Source organism: Lithobates pipiens, unplaced genomic scaffold, assembly GCF_037356315.1.
Source record: "Lithobates pipiens isolate NorthernLeopardFrog02 unplaced genomic scaffold, aLitPip1_a1.2 Scaffold_10, whole genome shotgun sequence".
Classification (NCBI taxonomy): Eukaryota; Metazoa; Chordata; class Amphibia; order Anura; family Ranidae; genus Lithobates; species Lithobates pipiens.
Genome location: NW_027507686.1, coordinates 55,405,351 through 55,428,647, shown reverse-complemented (window position 1 = coordinate 55,428,647; position 23,297 = coordinate 55,405,351). Strand labels below are relative to the sequence as shown.

The window sequence follows — 23,297 nt, the reverse complement described above, 5'->3', positions numbered from 1 at the left end:
TAGGGACCCCCGTATAAAAAGCATGAGGGTCAAGGACCAGTACTGGGTGGCAACGTACTTAGACCCCCGGTACAAACACAAAATGGCGGAAATGTTACCGCCGTCGCAGAGGGCTGTCAGAATGCAGCACTTCCAGGCCTTGCTTCGAGAAATGCTGCATTCTGCTTTTGCGTGCGCTGGCAGAGGAGCAATTCCCACTCCCAGAGAAGGATTTGCGGGTACCAATCCAACAGCGCCTGCAAGAAGAGGCCGGTTTGAAGATGTGTTGGTGACTTCGGATATGAGGTCATTCTTTCAGCCGACCCATCGACAGGTGTCATCCGGATCCAGCATCAGGGAACGCCTAGACCGTCAGGTGTCCGACTACATTGGGTTAACGGCCGATGTGGACGCTCTGAGGAGTGATGAACCCCTAGACTACTGGGTGGGCAGGCTTGACCTCTGGCCAGAGCTTGCCCAATTTGCAATCGAACTGTTGGCTTGCCCCTCATCCAGTGTCCTGTCCGAAAGGACGTTCAGCGCAGCAGGGGGGATTGTGACCGATAAGCGTACTCGCCTAGCTCACCACAGTGTTAACTACCTCACATTTCTAAAAATGAATGAGGCATGGATCTCGGAGGAATTCAACACATGTGATCAGTAGACCATGTATATGTCTATAAACAATTTTTGGAATCAAGCACACAGACCTTCTTAATTCATTTGGCTCACTTCCCTGACCCAAAAAAGCACACCGTACTATATGCCCCTACCCTCCTCTTTGAAGAGGTTGAGCGGTGTCATATTTCTACTGGGGCTGCTTATTATGAGGGGTTCCCACCATCCCTGTGCTGTGCTGACTTCCTCCTGGGTGTTCTTATTATGAGGGGCTCCCACCATCCCTGTGCTGTGCTGACTTCCTCCTGGGGGTTCTTATTATGAGGGGATCACACCATCCCTGTGCTGTGCTGACTTCCTCCTGGGGCTGCTTACGGTGCTGCTGTCAGCGCTGTATGTCACGGAGCTGCTGTCAGCGCTGTATGTCACGGAGCTGCTGTCAGCGCTGTATGTCACGGAGCTGCTGTCAGCGCTGTATGTCACGGAGCTGCTGTCAGCGCTGTATGTCACGGAGCTGCTGTCAGCGCTGTATGTCACGGAGCTGCTGTCAGCGCTGTATGTCACGGAGCTGCTGTCAGCGCTGTATGTCACGGAGCTGCTGTCAGCGCTGTATGTCACGGAGCTGCTGTCAGCGCTGTATGTCACGGAGCTGCTGTCAGCGCTGTATGTCACGGTGCTGCTGTCAGCGCTGTATGTCACGGAGCTGCTGTCAGCGCTGTATGTCACGGAGCTGCTGTCAGTGCTGTATGTCACGGAGCTGCTGTCAGCGCTGTATGTCACGGAGCTGCTGTCAGCGCTGTATGTCACGGAGCTGCTGTCAGCGCTGTATGTCACGGTGCTGCTGTCAGCGCTGTATGTCACGGAGCTGCTGTCAGCGCTGTATGTCACGGAGCTGCTGTCAGCGCTGTATGTCACGGAGCTGCTGTCAGCGCTGTATGTCACGGAGCTGCTGTCAGCGCTGTATGTCACGGAGCTGCTGTCAGCGCTGTATGTCACGGTGCTGATGTCAGTGCTCTGTATTACGGTGCTGCTGTCAGTGCTCTGTATCTCCTGCACCCTCTTGTTTGCCTACCCTGGTCCCTGACCTTCCCTCTCCTCCATTGCCTTCATTAGCTCCATAGTCCTGAATTGTCAGAACAATTTCCCAAATAAAAAAAAAATGCTTGTAGTTATCGATCCCAAATTCACCTCATACATGTATTATGCTATTGTCCAGGTGGTGGGACTACGTGCTACCCCCTAATAATTACCCCGTGGCCGCAAATTCGACCTAAAGGTTTGCGAAATTCGCCTCCCATTGAAGTCAATGGAGCCCGCGGCGAACGGTCGTTTTCGCGAACGTTTGTGTCCGTTCGCGTTTCGCGTTCGCGAAACGTCCCGTCGGAAGTTCGTCCATCACTAATGGTCAGAGACTGCAGACAAAGTACAGGAGATGGGCAGAGACTGCCGATATGATACAGGAGATGGTCAGAGAGTGTGTAGACATGGTACAGGAGATGGTCAGAGACTGCATACATGATACAGGAGATGGTCAGAGACTGCAGACAAAGTACAGTAGATGGGCAGAGACAGCAGATATGATACAGGAGATGGTCAGAGACTGCAGACATGATACAGGAGATGGTCAGAGACTGCAGACACAGTACAGGAGATGGTCAGAGACTGCAGACATACTATAGGAGATGGTCAGAGACTGCAGACATGATACAGGAGATGGTCAGAGACTGCAGACATGATACAGGAGATGGTCAGAGACTGCAGACACAGTACAGGAGATGGTCAGAAACTGCAGACAGTACAAGAGATGATCAGAGATTGCTGACATAGTACAGGAGATGATCAGAGACTGCAGACATAGTACAGGAGATGGTCAGAGAGTGTGCGGAAGTGGTACAGGAGATGGTCAGAGACTGCAGACAAAGTACAGGAGATGGGCAGAGACTGCCGATATGATACAGGAGATGGTCAGAGAGTGTGCAGAAGTGGTACAGGAGATGGTCAGAGACTGTAGACAAAGTACACAAGATGTTAAGAAACTGCATACATGATACAGGAGATGGTCAGAGAGTGTGTAGACATGGTACAGGAGATGGTCAGAGACTGCATACATGATACAGGAGTTGGTCAGAGACAGCAGACATACTATAGGAGATGGTCAGAGACTGCAGACATGATACAGGAGATGGTCAGAGACTGCAGACATACTATAGGAGATGGTCAGAGACTGCAGACATGATACAGGAGATGGTCAGAGACTGCAGACATGATACAGGAGATGGTCAGAGACTGCAGACAGTACAGGAGATGATCAGATACTGCCGACATAGTACAGGAGATGATCAGAGACTGCAGACATAGTACAGGAGATGGTCAGAGAGTGTGCGGAAGTGGTACAGGAGATGGTCAGAGACTGTAGACAAAGTACACAAGATGTTAAGAAACTGCATACATGATACAGGAGATGGTCAGAGAGTGTGTAGACATGGTACAGGAGATGGTCAGAGACTGCATACATGATACAGGAGATGGTCAGAGACTGCAGAAAAAGTACAGGAGATTGGCAGAGACTGCCAATCTGATACAGGCGATGGTCAGAGAGTGTGTAGACATGGTACAGGAGATGGTCAGAGACTGCATACATGATACAGGAAATGGTCAGAGACTGCAGACAAAGTGCGGTTGATGGGCGGAGACAGCAGATATGATACAGGAGATGGTCAGAGACTACAGACATGATACAGGAGATGGTCAGAGACTGCAGACATACTACAGGAGATGGTCAGAGACTGCAGACATACTACAGGAGATGGTCAGAGACTGCAGACATGATACAGGAGATGGTCAGAGACTGCAGACATGATACAGGAGATGGTCAGAGACTGCAGACATGGTACAGGAGATGGTCAGAGACTGCAGACATAGTACAGGAGATGGTCAGAGATTGCAGACAGTACAGGAGATGGTCAGAGACTGCAGACAAGATACAGGAGATGATCAGGGACTGCCGATATAGTACAGGAGCTGATCAGAGACTGCAGACATAGTACAAGAGATTTTGATTTCGTGTATTTAATTGAAGCTTGGACCCCTGCGTGGGATTCCTGGATGGACCTTTGTTTTGTTTTTCCCTTTAATAAACATGGTCTACCAGGCCCTTAACTATAAATGCCTGTCTGATGTGGACTCACTGCACCAAAATGCATCTATCCACTTGAGCTAAACACCCCAATATCACAGTCTATAAATCATAATTAATATTCTGCCGTCTTCATAGCAATCATTGAATATTGGCAGATGAATGCCTACATATTTTATATATTTATTTGCATCTTCTTTTTTAAATATTTATTGCACTGTAATCATCACCTAAAGTGGTATGGATTGTATTATGAGTTCTCACGTTTTTAGATATTTATTTGCTCAATGTCACATTATTTGAATTACCATTATTTACATCCTTGCACACCAATGTTAAGTTAGCTTTCTTGCATAAATTAATTTGACAATCACTACAGCAGTGCATTTAGATACGGATAAGCTATAAGGTGCCTTCAGCAGCGAGTCACTTGTCATCAGTATATCCAATTCAAAAATTCAAAGTGGTAGTATACACTACAGTTATGTCCCCCAATCCTGCCTCCCAACTCGCATCCCACTCCAATCCCTCCTTCCAGCCCAAATCACTTCTAGCACAACCCCCCCCCCCCCCCCCCCCATCCCTCATAGATTTAAAAGCCAAAAATGACCTATGGATTTTGATAGATATAACCGATAAATGGAAATATTTTAGCATTGAAATCAATGGGAAGCGCCGTGGCAGCAGCGCTTTGAACCCTTTATTTGGCCGCTAGCAGGGGTTAAAAGCGCACAGCTAGCGCCCAAAAAGCACAGCAAGGACGACGGCAATGCGTTTTTCAAAAAAAAAGTTAGAAATGGATTTACATTTAGTGAAATACGCATTTGACCCCTTTGCAAAACATGACTTTGCAACCACAGAGGTCAGACGTTTCTTGTAGTAGGCCATCAGGTTTGCACACATCTCAGGAGGCATTTTGTCCCACTCCTCTTTGCAGATCCTCTCCAAGTCAATAAGTTTTCAAAGCTGCCATTAAGTAACTTGTACCTTCATCTCCCTCCATATATTTTCTATGGGATTAAGGTCTGGAGAATGGCTAGGCTACTCCAGGACCTTAATGTGCTTCTTGAGCCACTCCTTTTTTTCCTTGGCCATGTGTTGTGGTCATCATTATGCTGGAAGACCCATCCACGCCCCATTTTCAATGCCCTGGCTGAGGTTCTCACCCAAGATTTGACAGTACATGGCCCCTTCCGTCATCCCTTTGATTCGGAGAAGTTGTCTTGTCCCCTTAGCAGACAAACACCCCCAAGCATAATGTTTCCACCTCCATGATGGTGAGGATAGTGTTCTTGGGATCATAGACAGCATTCCTCCTCCTCCTCCAAACACGGCAAGTTGAGTTGATGCCAAAAAACTTGATTTTGGTCTCATCTGACCACAACACTTTCATCCAGTTCTCCTCTGAATTATTTAGATGTTCATTAGAAAACTTCAGACGGTCCTGTACACGTGCTTTCTTGAGCAGGGGGACCTTGCAGGCACTGCAGGATTTCAGTCCTTCACAGTGTAGTGTGTAACCAATTGTTTTCTTGGTGACTATGGTCCCAGCTGCCTTGAAATCATTGACAAGATTCTCCCGTGCAGTTCTGGGCTGATTCCTCACCATTCTCATGAGATCTTGCATGGAGCCCCAGACCGAGGGAGATTTACAGTTATTCTGTTTTTCTTCATTTGCAAATAATCGCACCAACTGTTGTCACCTCCTGACCAAGCTGCTTGGCGATGGTCTTGTAGCCCATTCCAACCTTGTGTAGGTCTATAATATTGTCCCTGACATCCTTGGACAGCTCTTTCGTCTTGGCCATGGTGGAGAGATTGGAATCTGATTGCTTCTGTGGGCAGGTGTCTTTTATACAGGTAACAAGCTGAGATTAGGAGCACTTCCTTTAGGAGAGTGCTCCTAATCTCAGTTTGTTACCTTATAGAATACTCCTGGGAGCCAGAAATCTTGCTGATTGATAGGGGATAAAATACTTATTTCACTCATTAAAATACAAATGAATATATAAAAACTTTTTTGAAATGTGTTTGTTTGTTTTTTTTTTGCATATTTTTGTTATTTTGTCTCTCACTGTTAAAATAAGCCTACCATTAAAATTATAGACCGACCATTTCTTTGTTAGTGGGCAAACGTACAAAATCAGCAGGGGATCAAATACTTTTTTCCCCTCACTGTAGAGTACATATACTCTATATTTTTCTAGGTTTTCACATGAGATTAGAGCTTCTCTCCATTGTTTTTATTACGGGGCTAACATTAAAATTGACTGTATCCACTTCCCTACCGCAAAAGGAAAATAACGAATGAACTAAGCCATAAAGTCTGGTGGACTTCCAGACTCAGCAAGCCTACTATGGGGAAAATGTTGAATATGATATAGCAAAGATAAAAGGAAAAAATATCGAATAGAAGTTCTGCATCCAAGTGATAAATAAAATAAAAAAATCAGTTTGCTGTGTGCAGTGTGTGCCCGGGCTGGACATCCTGGCCTGTGGGCTCTCCAGCATTTCTATGAACTGCCCCCAGCTCAGCACCCCTTCTCCCCACTCAGCCGCTCCTCCAGCCAGAGGAGCAGGGTGCTCGGGTGCCGGGAAACCACCGACTCCAGATCCCCCATGTTCCTGAGCCAGGCTGATGTCTTCCTGAGCAGAGCCACCAACTCCTGCAATACCCGGGGGGGGTGGCAGCAGCAGCAGCAGTGGGGGTGACAGGCCACCAGGAATCCCCAGCTGGACTTCACTCTGCTGGCCGCTCGCCCCTCCCACCGTGTCAGCAGCTGCTGCGCCACTCTTTTCCTGCTCCGTCATCGCTGCACCGTTAATCATGTTCACTAATGTTGGTGGTGCCAAGCAGCTCTCTGTCCAGAGGGCCTGTGATGCCTGACCCGCCTCCACCTTCCTGGCCAAGACCCCATAGCCTGCTCTGTAGCAAAGGCACCTGTCACTGACAAAAATCACAGGTGCCAGGGTGCAATTTCTAGTCGCCGTGGTGACCTGGCACCTGGGATTTGTCAAGCCACAATTTAAAAGCTTAAAAAAAACTTGCCGAAAGCTCTACAAATCCTTCATCAAAGCTCGCTGTTCACACCGCTCTTATACAAGTTAATCACTTCCGGACTGCCCGCCGCCGTTATACGTTGGTACTTTGACATTGAATACCGTTGTTATGGGAGCTAATATCTGCCATAACCCCAGTATTTTGTATGGCAGGTGGTCCGCTTTCAGATAAAAGTGGTCACCACCAGATCACTTTTATCAGCGGCGGGAGAAGTACCCATCCCCCCTCCCGTCGCGTTTTCGGTCATCTCCGCCGATTACAGGAGCCATCGGTAGCGGTGGAGACAATCCGATCCTTTCCCCTCTGAGGCTGGAAGTCGAGTGAGGGAATGATGGCTTCCACTCCACTCCATACCTTTGGATGACGGAAGAGACATCAAATGTCTCTTCCATTCAATGGTCTTAAAGGGGAGGAATTTTTTAAAGTGACCCGTCCCGCCACACTCGCATGCAAAGGCAAACACATATGCAAGTTGCACCCACATATGTAAACGGTGTTAAAACCACACATGTGAGGTATCGCCACAACAGTTAGAGCGAGAGCAATGTCTAGAAAAAGACCTCCTCTAACTCAAAACTGGTAACCTGTAGTAATTTCTAAGTTTCGCCTATGGAGATTTTTAAATATCAAAATTTGTCGTCATTCCACAAGCCGGCACAATTTTGAAGCGTGGCAAGTTGGGTATCAATTTAATCTGCGTAACATTATCTTTCACAATGTAAAAAATTGGTCTAACTTTACTGTTGTCCTATTTTTTTTTTAAATTCAAAATTTCCCTTTTTTTTTTACAAACAAGACCGCTGTGCAAATACGGCATGACAAAGTATTGCAACGATTGCCATTTTATTCTCTAGGGTGTCTGAAAAAAATATTTATATATATATATATATATATATATATATATATATATATATATATAATATCTTTGTATATATCCTCCTGTCTGCTTGATTGTGGCACACAGCTGCATGATCCATTCACATTCTGAAGAAATCCATGTGTGTTTGTCTGTGTTCCTGTACTGAGTGGGTCTAATGGAAGTGGTTTCATAATTATCAGTCAGCTGTGGCAGCTGCAGGGCACTAATGAGGAAAGCTGCTGGACCTGCATCCCTTTAGACATGTTCCTATTGGAAATATCTCATTAAAAATGACATTTCTGTTGTAGGGGATGCCTGAAATCTGACTTGTATCTTAGTGCAGACTTCTGGGAAAGCTGGTGAGCCAATCACACAAGCAGTAAATGATGTTTCTGCGGAGAGGTCAGTACACATTCTGTGTAAAGAACAACTCCATGCAGCCATATTGCTTTGCATTTATAGAATATTACAGCTGCTGCAGATTGAAAAGGAAAGGTCGTTTTTAATAGCATTCAAGTACAATATGACTTGTATCGCAATAGTACACGCTGTATTTTTTTTTTTCTTTATTTGCTATTTTTTTTCCCAAAAAAGTGGAGTTACCACTTAAAAGTGGACCAAAGACATTGAATTATAGCTGGCCCTGTGCTTCACATCACTAAATAATCCTGATTCCAGCGATCAGAGAGATTCCATGTAGACCCAAAACAGAACTGTAATCTGTGCAACACAAAAGAGCATATTTCATACTCCTATCCTTACCTGGATTGCATCTTCAATAAACACAACAGCTTGTTTTAAATAAAGAAGATCACACACAACACCGGAGGGGGGGAATAAATAAATAAATAAAGATGCATTGAGGTGAAAAAACACAAGAGTTTACAACTTTAAGATGTGTCCATTGTGCTGATTCTTCTTCTTTTAGTAGAAATCCTCCATGCCGCCCCCACCTCTGTAATCTTCTGGTGGGGAGGGGGATAATACAAATAAGGAGCTGTCATAATCGCTCTTTAAAAAGTGTTAATACTGTAGCTGCTGACTTTTGATATTAGGACACTCACCTGTCCTGGAGTCCAGCGATGTCGGCGCCGCAGGTGACGTTTCCATCAGCTATGGGGTGCTGCTGCTGCCGCAATTGCCGGTAAGGGAACCCAACAGTGAAGCATTGCTGCTTCACGGCCTGGTCTCTATTGTGCATGCGCGAAGCACGCTACACTCTCTTACTAGCCTGGCGTTGGGGGAAGGAGGAGGGAGCCCTTGCCTTACCTTGAGCGGAAGTTCCACTTTTGAGTGGAACTTCAGTTTAAAGCATGTTATGCAGCACAGTGTTTGTGCTGTGTTATTTGGCCCCCCGCCCCCCATATCACCTGAAATACCTTGTTCTGGCCTCCCCTTCGTGAAACAGATCACGGTTCATCATGGCTGCTGAGCCCTGACACCCTGGTCAGTTTACTTGCCTCTGTCATCCGAAGCCTCTCTCCTCCTGCCTGTCTGCTCGTGACAGTGCCACTCCTGCTGCTATAAAACGATCGCAGCCACTGTACCCATAAATTTCCTCCATGTCTTCTTCCATCCTCTCTCAGGCATCTAATCACAGCACCTGACGTTGCGCCTGATGTTTCAACCAATCAGGTAACAGACCCGAGCACCTGATTGGCTAAGAGGCGGTTCAGTGTTAGCAAATCAAATTCCTTTGCTTTGCTAACACAACACTAAATGAACAGCGAACGCACAGAATGACGCTGTTCATCTTTTTTGGCATCTATTAGAGCCTATGGCTCTAATCAGGTGCTTGCAAAAAACACCCCGCCACTGTAATTCAGGATTACAATGCAATGCATTAATCTATCTATGGTGAAAGAGTGGTGCCAGGAGAGACGGGGCTGCACCCCTTATGGACGCAACGCCACTGTTCTGTGTACTCTTTGTTCTTTTGAAAAGTGTGCTGTAGATAGAGCATGTCAAGCTGTAGCTGTGCTCCCTGGGGATATGCTGATCGCCCATCCGTGCTGCTGGAGGGAGCCCAGACAACCATAAAATGAGGGACCTGCAAACTTGGTCATGGTGAGTCCACCCCATATCACACTCTATCTTCCACGAGGACAGGGACTCCCTTCTCTCCTGGGGACAGAGACTCCTTTCTTTCCTGAGGACAGAGTCCCTCCTTCTCCCCTGAGGACAGGGGCCCTCTTGGCTACTCACCTGAGGACAGGGACCCCCTGATGATTAACATAATTAACCACCTTTTTTTCCCCTTATTCCCGCTGACTTGGCACCCTGCAACTTTTCCAAAACAGCCCGCAAGTCTAACCCTTGCTCTACCCAACATGCCCGAGATTGTTATTGTTCCATCTCTTCTGGTTGCTCAGCTTTTGCTGACTCTGGGTTGGTTTCTGGCCACGTTTACTTCTGGGGGTTACCATCTCTATCCTGGTCTGGAGCATAAGGTTGATCCTCAATACTCTCGCGCCTGTGGTAGTATTGGCACCCCACCTCATCCATTCAGATTCGGGCATTGGTAATCCAAAAAGACCCTGGGCTGCAGGCAGTTCCTAGTCTTGTTTAGTGTTTTTTTTGTTTTTATTTTTGTTTTTTAAGCTGTTTCCAAATGCCCAAGTTTGACTGTTTTTGGATGTCTCAAGTTTCTTATATATATATATATATATATATATATATATATATATATATAAAACATTTTGTTTTTTAAGTGCCATAAAATTAATTTCTTGGGGTCCATTGGGGCACAGAGTTCCAGCCTTATGTTTTTGTTCATGCCCTTGGTATTGCTTTATCACAGGACTGGGGCATGTTGGGTAGAAGAAAGGATGGGGGTCCAATCTTCGTTGTAGGCAACAGTATGGTGTAATTCCTGTGATCCTCAAGGCTCACAAAAATAAGGTATATCTAAAGGCCACCCCTTTTTAATAGCATGAAAGGTAAACTGCTGTTTTTTTGTTTGTTTTTTATTTTATTTTTTGCTATGCGTTTCTCATTGGGGAGATTTCCTTTCACTTCCTGTAGTCAAAACAGGAGGAAATCTCTACAAAGCAAGGGGAAAATCCTCTTATTAGTTGTCAATCGAAAAAGTATTCCCATTGGAAAATGTCACTATTCCTGTTCTGGTGACAGCTCGTGATTTAGAATTTTCCTCACTTTCAATCCCGGTGTAAATGGTTACCAAGACACAGTGTAAATCTGCCCACGAGGGACAGAGAGAACATTAGAAACCAGACCCGGGTTCCAAACACTCACCACTTTATCCAAAAGTTTTTGGTTTTTTTTTGGTTTATCTTGTCAGAGCATGCACATCTCTCAGAAAAAATAGCTATAGATCTGACAGAATTCCAGATTTCCCAGCTTCCTTCCTCTGCTGCACTAAAAATCCCAACCAGCTTGTATTGCAGAACTCCACCTAACCCCACCAGTCTATCCCTCTCTACATGTACTGTAAATTCATACATCCAGGCGAAAAAATTCTTGTATGACCAGTCTTGCATTATATTGTCCTCCTATGGATATAAAATGCACACAAACAGGGCCATCTTGTGGATAGTCACCAAAAAAATATCCTTTTGCTTTGTTTTGCACGGGTTCACCTTGGTTGAAGCTGAAGAAGAATTCTTCCATGTCATTGGGGTTGCACATTTGTTCAAGTGCAGTGGGCCCGTCAGAGGAAGGGACAGCCCATGTTGTATCCACAACGTGCATAAAGGGAGTGGTTGCTGGTGCTCCTGGCACATGGTGAGCAATTGTCAATTTGCATAGATTTGTATAGAACCAGGTCTAAGGGGAGCCTCGTCATCTTAAAATGATGGTCCAAATCAAAGCAATGTCATTGAATTTCATATCTGTCTGGATTCTCCTGTCCCCTGTTGTAGGTTAATGTGTTGTATGTTAAAGCGGGAGTCCACCGGGACTTCGCGTTTTTTTTTTTTTTTAAAGCCAGCAGCTACAAATACTGCAGCTGCTGACTTTTAAAATAGTGACACTTACCTGTCCAGCGCACCCGCGATGTCGGCACCCGAAGCCAATCTCTAGATCGTCTCTCGAGTGCTGCCGCCTCTGGGATCTGTGTGTTTCCCAGCAGGCAGCGGGGCACTTGCGGAAAGGGGCGGGCACTTGCGGAAATGGGCGTAATCTATGCCCCTTTCCGCAGAGAGCTATCCCGGAAGTGGGTGCAGATACCTGTACTGTACAGGTATCTGCACCCCCCTCCCCCCTGAAAGGTGCCAATTGTGGCGCCGGAGGGGGGGAGGTTTCCGATGAGCGGAAGGTCCACTTTAGGGTGGACCTCCGCTTTAAGTAAGCATTTAATTTCCATGTAAGTATTCAACTGCCTGTTGATATTATTATTTTTTGCACAAAGGTATTATTCTGTAAACAAGAACATACAATGGAAAAGTTCCAAGTACAGAACAAAGATTGCAAATTAGGTACAACATGTGGCATCATCGTTTCCCACAAAAAAGCAAGGAAGAATATACAGTGCAAAAAAAAGTGACTTACATGATGTAATGTAGCTTAGATCTGGAATTACGTACTTGATTAAACCTTAGTGCCCTATGTGGTATAGGAGTGTGTGTAGGGATGCATGGAGTGCGCTATAGGGTATAGGAGAGTGTATGGGACATGCATGGGGTGCACTATGGGGTATTGGAGAGTGTATGGGGGATGCATAGAGTGTGCTTTGGGGTGTAGGAGTGTGTATTGGGGAAGCATGGAGTGCGCTATGGAGAGTATATGGGGACACATGCAGTGTGCTATGGGGTACCAGCTATGAGTAAGCACTAGCCTTAGTGCGAAACGCATCATCTGTTAGCATCTTTCACTGTGATGTCATTTGCTGTGTCCTAAATATTATTTGAATAAAGCATCGTTTTAGCATTGGAGTGCGGCCGTACAGAGTTCTGTCATTATCCACATTATCTGCATGCTGTGGCTCGCACCCGGATCCCTTCACCTGCAGCAATTATCTCTGAGTTCCCAGGACCTGCCTTTGAGCGGTGGTGTATATCTCTCTTGTGATTCTCTGGACTAAAAGAAATCTCTATTTGTGTGAAGAAAATGTTTAAAAAATTCATTTGGGTACAGTGTTACATGAATGCGCAATTGTCGTTCACAGTGCGACAGCGCTGAAAGCTTAAAATTGGCCTGAGCAAGAAGGGGGTGAAAGTCCTCGGTACTGAAGTGGTTAATGTATGGCCTGCTTTAGGTCTTAGAATTTATTTTATAAAAAAAGTTAGTGTATGGATGTTAAATATTTTAGTATTTTGTTCTGGAAACTCCTCGCAGTTTAATCTTTGGTGTATGTGTTGAAATGCTTGAAGTCATTTTATAATTATGTTATATAAAAACATTTTGTATCTATGTAAGCTCTTTTAATAAAGTATTTTGACACAAAAAGGTTTATTTTTTTTCTTGGTTTTCATGGAAATTGATGTGACAATCCTACAAGCCCCAGGAGTCCTGAGGGTGAGCTCTTTGGAGTGGGAGGAAGTGCTGTGTACAGTTGTGTGAATGGTGACAGAATAGTGGAGAACTCCCCTGTCATTGCTGATTTCTCCAGTGTCCCTGTATGGAAACGTCACTGATTGTGCCTACATAACAGTGATACATTTGCTCACTGCAATGCTGTGGGCTAGTAAGCATTGGCAATGAGCGAGTTCTCATCCAGGGTTGCAATGTGCTAGTCCAGGTAAAACCCCCATTCCCCCCTGTCTATGGAAGCTGTAAAGGAAAGATGCAGACTTATGCAAGCTGAGTGACTCAGTTGAGGCCACCCATGGGTGAGCCACTCAGCTTTCACCACCTGTGACCCACCCTTTACAGGCAGCATGTTTGAAGATAGTCTCTGCTAAATAGAAGAGGAGCCATAGAGGAACTTTAAAGGTAAGCAGAAGATCAATGGATTCTGGTGCTTGGACCTGCTTGCTGTGGCACAAGGTGACCCCTGCCGTTGCCCAATTTGGGACAACTCCACGCCATGTGATAAAGGGTGCCTATCTCAGTCTGATATCTACTGTAGATAATGGAGACAGTAGGGTTGCAATCTCTGGGGGTATAGTTAATCCTTGGTAGAAAGTTCAACTGAATAATTTGGTCTTTAGCAGAGATGATCAGTTTGGTTTATTGTGAGTACAAGAGGCTTCATTGTCATAATCAAACAGTGAAATGCCCCCACCTAACCCTCAGGAGACTTCACAAGGCACTCAGGAGGTCACTGTGGACCATCTGGCAATCTGAGACTCCATCTCCATCCTAAATTCTGGGCAGTCTGTGACTCCTGCTCCTCCTCCTCACCATCCATAAACATGCCGACTGTAAGCCATCGATAAGATAGAACGAGTCTAGAGACGGGTTAAAGGTTTGGGGGAGAAGACATATCGAGAGCGACTTCAGGAACTTAATATGTACAGTCTGGAGGAAAGAAGGGAAAGGGAAGACATGATTGAGGCCGGATTCTCATATGTGTGGCCGCGGGTTTCTACCTTTTCACCGATTTAGGTGCGGAATTTTTGCCTGAATTTGCACCTGACCTGGACACAAACACGCACAGGACCCTTTTGCAATCCGCTCCCCGGCCAACCCGGACCTGTCTGAACCTGCTCCATTAAGAGCCGGTCTTACTCGCATTTCATGCAAATTGGATGCGGAGAAACACTCACATATATGAAGCCAGCCTTAAACCTTTAAATGCATTAAAGGGGGGTGAACAAGGTTCAGAAGGGCAGTTTTTTCAATAAAAAAAACAAAATCAAGCAAATGGGGACATGACCGCAAACTAGCTGGAGGAAAGTTCAAAATGAATCTTAGAAACTAACATTTTACTGAACAGGTAGTTGATGCTTGGAATAGTCTACCAGCAGATGTAGTGAGACAGTCAACAGTAAATGGCTTCAAACATGCTTGGGACAAACCTAGATCTATACTCAGGTAACATAACAAAACAAAACAAAAAATATGGACTGTTTCCATAATTTTTATTAGTTTTACAAAAGACAGTAATACAATTTAGTAAACATTTTCACATTACTGGGGCCTATCAAGAATGGTGAAGGCCTGCCTTCACTTTTTTTACGTAGCTAGGAATGAGCACCTCCTAATCTGTGATGTTCACCCCCCCCCCTTTACCTTTCTTAAGGATCACCCTCCAAACTGTGACTCCATCTTGCATCCACACCTGTACCCAATAACCTGCAATGTACGATTCCCCATCCATTCCTATCATAAGGGGCACCTCACAACCCTGTAAAGTGACCCACCATTTCCCGATACCAGACAGCTCGCAATCTATGTACTTGTGTAAGATGTAGTAGACCTTCTGTTTTTAATATCAAATAGTGCAGGTGACCCATTCAGATAATCATGCCAATTACCTTCAGAGGTGGTCTCATATGGCACAGCAATCCCACTTCCATGAGGGTCCTGAAAGAAATCCAAAAACATAAGAAAAGCAGTTAGTGCCACACCAATGTTTGTAGAGTCCAGAAAGAATTAGAGCATTATAGAGAATTACACCAAGCATACAGGACAAGAGAAGTGGCACTGTGCAGTGTACATACAGACAGAAAAAGAATGATGTGCGCTCAGGAGGCAACACTTATGGGCACTGAGGTGGCACCGATATGCAGCACTGATAATCAGTGCCCTGATTATCTGTACAGGTCTCTCCTGCGAGGAAATGCCGCTGATTGGTTCTCCTCTCCTCACACACTGTCAATGTGAGGCGAGGGGAACCGATGAACAGAACTTCCATATTTACATGTGATTGGTTGTGATTAGACACAGCCAATCACATGTTTAACCACTTGCTTACTGGGCACTTAAACCCCCCTCAGTCCCAGACCAATTTTCAGCTTTCAGCGCTGATACACTTTGAATGACAATTGCGCGGGCATACAACACTGTACCCAAATGAAATTTTTATCATTTTTTTCCCACAAATAGAGCTTTCTTTTGGTGGTATTTAGTTACAGCTGGGAGTTTTATTTTTTGCTAAACAAACAAAAAAAGATGCAAAAAAAAAAAAAAAAATCATGTTTTAATAGTTTGTTATAAAATTTTGCAAACGGGTCATTTTTCTCCTTCATTGAAGTGCGCTGAAAAGGCGGCACTGATAGGCTGCATTGGTGGGCACTGATGGGCTGCATTGGTGGGCACTGATAGGCTGCATTGGTGGGCACTGATAGGCTGCACTGGTGGGCACTGATAGGCATAGTTAAGGCGGCACTAATAGGCACAGATAAGGCGGCACCGATGGGCACAGATAAGGCGGCACTGATGGGCAAAGATGGGCACAGATAAGATGGCACGGATGGGTGGCACGGATAAGTGGCACGGATGGGTGGCACGGATGGGCACTGATAGGTACCACAGATAGATGGGACTGATGGGCACTGATAGGTGGCACTGATAGGTGGCTCTGATAGGTGGCACTGCTGGGCACTGATGGGCGGCACTGCTGGGCACTGATGGGCGGCACTGCTGGGCACTGATGGGCGGCACTGGGGTGCAGCACCTTTGAGGCAGATTGGGTGGCACTGTGGGTGGCACTGTGGGTGGCACTGTGGGGTGGCACTGTGGGTGGCACTGTGGGTGGCACTGTGGGTGGCACTGTGGGTGGCACTGTGGGCACTATGGGCACAGACGGGGGGCACTTACTTTTACTTTTATTTATCCTTCAGGATGGCACTGCGGGAGGCAGGTGGGCACTGGCAGGTGGCATGTGGTGCCTTGCATTGCTGGCCGTGATCGGGACTGATGTCCCGATCATGGCCGCCGGTGATCGGCTTTTTTTTTGACAGCTGATCACGTGATAAGGGGTCGGGATCGACCCCTTGCACGGATCGGTGATCAGGCGAGTCTCATAGACTCGCCGATCACAGAGCGCGCCGCGCGCGCCCCTCAGGGGGCGCGCAGGCCGCTCGTAACCGGGACGACGTCAATAGACGTAGTCCCGGAAATCTAGGTCCACGCTAATGCCGTCATTCGGCAATAGCGCGGTACCCAAGTGGTTAAAGAGCCAAGTCATTGGCTCGTTACAGTGATCGGGGTCATGCCTCCAAGCCCAGACTTCTCCTTTCTCCTCCATCTGGCACAACTTTCTTTTGGGACTTGTAGTACCACCAAGTCGCTAAGTTTAACATCTCCAGATGGGGACTACATCACCCACAAATCCCTATAGTTCCCAGCAGCCCTACGTGGCTCCCTGGGTGGGCTTTCCCTTCCCAGGATATTCTGCAGCCAATCCTTGCCCTCCCGCTGTCTGAGTGTTAGGTGGGACTGTCATCCAGAACCCGCAGAGTCCTTTTTCTCCTCTTCTCTAGCCCAGCAGCTCTGGCAGGGAGAAGTAGAGAGTCTGCAGGGTAAGCTGTGTGATGACCCATCATGCAGAGGGACAAAGCAGCACCACTGCTGAAGCTTCAAAAGCACTTATGTATTCAAATAACACTACATGGATTTAACCACTTCAAGACCAGGCTTTTTCTGACACTTGGTAAAGTCTGAATTTTTTTTTTTTAAGTCTGAATTACTTGGAAACCCCAAAAACATTATATAGTTTAGCAGAGACCCTAGAGAATAAAATGGTGGTTGTTTAACCACTTGGGATCCGCGCTATTGCCAAATGACGTTATTAGCGCGGACCTACTTTTCCGGGACTACGTCTATTGACGTCGTCCCGTGCACAAGCGGCCTGCGCACCCCCTGAGGGGCGCGCGCGATGCGCTCTGTGATCGGCGAGTCCATGAGACTCGCCTGATCACCGATCCGTGCAAGGGGTCGATCCCGACCCCTTATCACGTGATCAGCTGTCAGCCAATGACAGCTGATCAGGTGATATAACGGAGCCGGCTAGTATTCCTCCTCGCGCTGACAACGCGAGGAGAAAAAAAAAAAGCCGATCACCAGCGGCCGTGATCGGGACATCAGTCCCGATCACGGCCAGCAATTCAAGCGACCATCTGCCCCCTGCCAGTGCCCACCTGCCCCCCGCAGTGCCATCCTGAATAAAAGTAAGTGCCCCCCGTCAGTGCCACCCAGCAGTGCCCATAGTGCCACCCAGCAGTGACACCCATCTGTGCCCATCGGTGCCGCCTTATCTGTGCCTATTAGTGCCGCCTTAACTATGCCTATCAGTGCCCACCAGTGCAGCCTATCAGTGCCCACCAATGCAGCCCATCAGTGCCCACCAATGCAGCCTATCAGTGCCGCCTAATCAGCGCACTTCAATGAAGGAGAAAAATGAACCGTTTGCAAAATTTTAGAACAAACTATTAAAACATGATTTTTTTTTTTTGCATCTTTTTTTGTTTGTTTAGCAAAAAATAAAACTCCCAGCTGTAACTAAATACCACCAAAAGAAAGCTCTATTTGTGGGAAAAAAATGATAAAAATTTCATTTGGTTACAGTGTTGTATGCCCGCGCAATTGTCATTCAAAGTGCATCAGCGCTGAAAGCTGAAAATTGGCCTGGGACTGAGGGGGGTTTAAGTGCCCAGTAAGCAAGTGGTTAAATATTTTATGTCACACTATTTGCGCAGTGGTCTTTCAAATGCAATTGTTTGAAAATAAATACACTTCAATGAATTAAAAAAAAAACCTAAGCAGTAAAGTTAGCCCTATTTTGTATAATATGAAAAAGATGATGTTACACCGAGTAAATAGATACCCAACATGTCATGATTTGAAATTGCGCACACTCATGGAATGGCGACAAACTACAGTACTTATAAATCTCCATAGGTGACGCTTTAAAAATATTTTTGTGGTTACCCGTTTAGAGTCACAGAGAAGGTATTGTGCTAGAATTATTGCTCTTGCTCGAACAATCGTGGCAATACCTCACGTTTGTGGTTTGAACACGATTTACATTGGCGGGTGCGGGCGCGGAGGGATTGGGCACTTTAAAAAAAAATTTGTTTTTCTTATTTTTTTTAATCACTTTAATTGACAAGAAATGTAAACATCCCTGTGACAGCAATTGTCCCGTCTCAGGTATTTTTTTGGGGGGATCTGACTAAATAATTGATAAAAACACCGGGGTCAATAGTCCAGGATTACCGCTTATCGCAAATAAAAAACCGCCCCACCCATTAGGGTGGGGTCCCTCAACAACAGAAACAAGATACTCAAAAATGTCAATGTCAATGAGGGTCAAGAAGGGACCACCCAAACAAGTAGATGTAAAGTGAGGATCAACTGCGGCATTTTTGAGTATTTTTTTGGAGGGATCTGGGATCTATAAGACCCCAAATCCCTCCTTTGTACGTCAAAGTATTCAAGGCACAAATATCGGCAGCTTTTAACACTGGCATTATTTTTAAAACTGGCTCTATTGGCTGCTGAATATACCGGGAGTGACGTCGCTTCTGGGTTACTATATCAGAGACACCATCAAAGCCAATTCTGGCTTTGTTCGGATTTCCGGAGAGTGGGCGGACATGCTGGCTTGTCGCTTGGGCCTGGGCAGAGAGGCTGTAGGATGGCGGGGGTGGGGGACGTCCCTTCCCACTGCTTGTGATAACAATCGAGCGGCTGCTTCGCCGCATCGGTTAATATCACAGGAAAGCTGACCGTCGGCTCTAAAAATGGTTTACCGGGGTGAGGCACACCCTGGTACAACCACTTGTGGCAGAATGATGTACAGGTATGCGATTTTGCCACAAGTGGGTAAAATGCAACTACTATAAGTACTTTAATTTGGCTTACTATCAGCCTTGTAGGTTGCTGGTCACAGACTGGAGCAATGAGTCTCATGTTTCCAAATGTAGGACAACATTCACCAGTAAGATTTCCATTTTATTCTATGAGGCCCAGTGCGGTCATCCCAGAGAAGTACAGGCACTTCCCTGCGGCAGGATCGTGTTTTCAGCCCAATAGAAATCAATGGGAGTGGCTGAAAAACGCATGTAACTGCCCAACAGCCAGTCACCACCTTTCAATTGACCAAAACAAAAAACCCCTTACTCCTGATCATGCATGAAAAACACGTTAATACAATTGGAGAAGCCGACAGTCACGTGTGCACCCAGCTGTAGCATGTTGTAATTCAGGCAGAACTGGCCAATCAGTAGCTGTGTCTAATTGGTTACCATCTTTTCTGCAACAATCATGTGACCAATGTCTCGGCAGCACTGGGATGAGCGATTTCCCAAAAAGGATGCAATTAGGCTTTATTAACCGATTCCGGACCGCCCCACACATATATTCTGTGGTAGGGTGGCCCTTCAGAGCAAAATCACATAGCTGTATGTAATTTTTTTCCTTCGGGTTGGGGTAAAAAAAAACTGAAATAAATTATATTTGGGTAAAGCGTCGCATGACCACGCAATTGTCAGTGAAAGTACGCAAAAAATGGCCTGGTCGGGGGGGGGGGGGGTAAATCTTCTGGAACTGCTGTGGCTATCTTGGTTTCATGTTCTGTTTAGATCACTGAGGTTCATTTTTAATAACATTCTTGTAATAATAAGGTATAGATCGACAGGAGGTGAAGTAGAGAGGGGGTGTCTGGGGGAAGGGAAAAAGAGAGGGGGGTCTGGGGGGGAGGTGAAGAAGAGAGGGGGTGTCTGGGGGGGAGGTGAGGAAGAGAAGGGGTGTCTGCGGGGGGAGGTGAGGAAGAGAGGGGGTGTCTGGGGTGGTGAGGAAGAGATGGGGTGTGGGGGAGGAAGAGAGGGGGTGTCTGGGGGTGAGGTGAGGTAGACAGGGGGTGTCTGGGGGGGAGGTGAGGTGGAGAGGGGGTGTCTGGGGAGGTGAGGAAGAGAGGGGGTGTGGGGGAGGAAGAGAGGGGGTTTCTGGGGGGGAGGAGGAGCGGAAGAGAGGGGGTGTCTGGGGGGAGGAAGAGAGGGGGTGTCTGGGGGAGGTGAGGTAGAGAGGGGTTGTCTGGGGGGGTGAGGATGAGAGGGGGTGTGGGGAAGGAAAAAAGGGTGTGTCTGGGGGGAGTTGAGGAAGAGAGGGGGTGTCTAGGTGAAGGTGAGGAAGAGAGGGGGTGTCTGAGCAAGAGGGGGTGTCTGGGGGGGTGAGGAATAGAGGGGGTATCTGGGAGGGGGGTGAGGAATATAGGGGGTGTCTGGGGGGAGGATGAGGTGAGGAAGAGAGGGGGTGTCTGGGGAGGGGGAGGTGAGGGAGAGAGGGGGTGTGGGGGAGGAAGAGAGGGGGTGTCTGGGGGGAGGTGAGGTAGACAGGGGGTGTCTGTGGGGGAGGTGAGGTGGAGAGGGGGTGTCTGGGGAGGTGAGGAAGAGAGGGGGTGTGGGGGAGGAAGAGAGGGGGTGTCTGGGGGGGAGGGAAAAAGAGAGGGGGTGTCTGAGGGGGGAGGGAAAAAGAGAGGGGGTGTCTGGGGGGAAGGGAAAAAGAGAGGGGGGTCTGGGGGGAAGGGAAAAAGAGAGGGGGTGTCTGGGGGGGAGGTGAGGAAGAGAAGGGGTGTCTGCGGGGGGAGGTGAGGAAGAGAGGGGGTGTCTGGGGTGGTGAGGAAGAGATGGGGTGTGGGGGAGGAAGAGAGGGGGTGTCTGGGGGTGAGGTGAGGTAGACAGGGGGTGTCTGGGGGGGAGGTGAGGTGGAGAGGGGGTGTCTGGGGAGGTGAGGAAGAGAGGGGGTGTGGGGGAGGAAGAGAGGGGGTTTCTGGGGGGGAGGAGGAGCGGAAGAGAGGGGGTGTCTGGGGGGAGGAAGAGAGGGGGTGTCTGGGGGAGGTGAGGTAGAGAGGGGGTGTCTGGGGGGTGAGGAAGAGAGGGGGTGTGGGGAAGGAAAAAAGGGGGTGTCTGGGGGAGTTGAGGAAGAGAGGGGGTGTCTAGGTAAAGGTGAGGAAGAGAGGGGGTGTCTGAGCAAGAGGGGGTGTCTGGGGGGGAGAAGGAATAGAGGGGGTATCTGGGAGGGGGGTGAGGAATAGAGGGGGTGTCTGGGGGAGGGTGAGCTGAGGAAGAGGGGGGGGGTGTCTGGGGGGGAGGGTGAGGAATATAGGGGGTGTCTGGGGGGAGGATGAGGTGAGGAAGAGAGGGGGTGTCTGGGGAGGGGGAGGTGAGGGAGAGAGGGGGTGTGGGGGAGGAAGAGAGGGGGTGTCTGGGGGGAGGTGAGGTAGACAGGGGGTGTCTGTGGGGGAGGTGAGGTGGAGAGGGGGTGTCTGGGGAGGTGAGGAAGAGAGGGGGTGTGGGGGAGGAAGAGAGGGGGTGTCTGGGGGGAGGAGGAGAGGAAGAGAAGGGGTGTCTGGGGGAGGAAGAGAGGGGGTGTCTGGGGGGGAGGTGAGGTAGAGAGGGGGTGTCTGGGGGAGTGAGGAAGAGAGGGGGTGTGGGGAAGGAAAAAAGGGGGTGTCTGGGGGGGAGCTGAAGAAGAGAGGGGGTGTCTAGGTGAAGGTGAGGAAGAGAGGGGGTGTCTGAGCAAGAGGGGGTGTCTGGGGGGGTGAGGAATAGATGGGGTATCTGGGAGGGGGGTGAGGAATAGAGGGGGTGTCTGGGGGGAGGGTGAGAAATAGAGGGGGTGTCTGGGGGGAGGATGAGGTGAGGAAGAGAGGGGGTGTCTGGTGAGGGGGAGGTGAGGAAGAGAGGGGGTGTCTGGGGGGGGGGAGGTGAGGAAGAGAGGGGGTGCCTGGGGGGAGGTGAGGAAGAGAGGGGGGTGTCTGTGGGGGGAGGTGAGGAAGAGAGGGGGAGGTGAGGAAGAGAGGGGGTGTCTGGGAGGGGGGTGAGGAAGAATGGGGGGAAGGGAGGTGAGGAAGAGAGGGGGTGTCTGGGGGGTGAGGAATAGTGGCGGTGTCTGGGAGGGAGGTGGGGAAGAGAGGGGGTGTGGGGGGGGAGGTGAGGAATAGAGGGGGTGTCTGGGAGGGGGGTGAGGAAAAGAGGGGTGTGGGGGGAGGTGAGGAAGAGAGGTGGTGTCTGGGGGGTGTCCAAAGAATAGAGGGGAGTTGCTGGAGGAGTAGAAAGGGTAGGTGTGAGGTAGGTTGTCTTCCCCCCATCCTCCTCTTTTGTATCTGCAGACAGTCACCGTGTGAATGTGAAACGTCCTCTTCCTCCTCCAGTCATGTGACAAGGGGATAGAGGCTGGAGGGAGGAGTAACCCGACTCCTCTCCTGTCTGTACATCGGGGCTGTGAGTGTGAGACAGCCAGCTTGTGCTCTGTGCGGGGGGAAAGTGGTGGGGGGGACGCGCGCTTCCTGATTGGCGGAGGAGGCGGCGGGTGACGTCATCGCGAGTATATAGGACAGCCTAGCGACGCCATTTTGACCATTGTCGGCTGCGTCACAGAGAGGGGCGTATCTTCTCACCGCTCTTTTGACTGATCAGACACAGCGCCTTCCAGTGGATTAACTGCAAACTACACCCCCAGCTTTTTTGGAGACATAGTAAGTGTCATTAGCTCTGATGTCACCTTAGCAGGGAGGCGGGTCCAGTGTGGGGATGGGGGAGGGGTCTGTCTCTCCCGACCTGCCCCGAAATGTTGTGTGTGACCCCCGCTGGCTGTCTATGATCCGTCGGTGTTTTCTCTCCTCCTTTCTGGTCTGAAGGAAGAGAAATCCCAGGCAGTGGCCCCCGGCACCCTCCGTGACAGGTGCCCCCCCCCGACACCCTCCGTGACAGGTGCCCCCCCCCGACACCCTCCGTGACAGGTGCCCCCCGACACCCTCCGTGACAGGGGCCCCCGATTTCCTCCGTGACAGGGCC

The 23,297-nt window shown here is 48.3% G+C and overlaps 1 long non-coding RNA gene across 2 annotated transcripts in view; it reads right to left on the bottom strand.

Annotated features, from left to right (window-relative positions):
• LOC143930699 (uncharacterized) overlaps positions 1-22,796 on the bottom strand; it is a 173,119-nt gene extending 150,323 nt beyond the window's left edge. For both annotated transcript variants that reach the window (XR_013262810.1, XR_013262811.1), the window contains exons 1-2: positions 22,621-22,796; positions 15,033-15,081 (exon numbers count right to left, since the gene is read on the bottom strand). This is a non-coding gene — a long non-coding RNA (uncharacterized LOC143930699). The remainder of the gene's footprint in view (positions 1-15,032; positions 15,082-22,620) is intronic.
• Between the last annotated feature and the right edge of the window lie 501 nt (positions 22,797-23,297).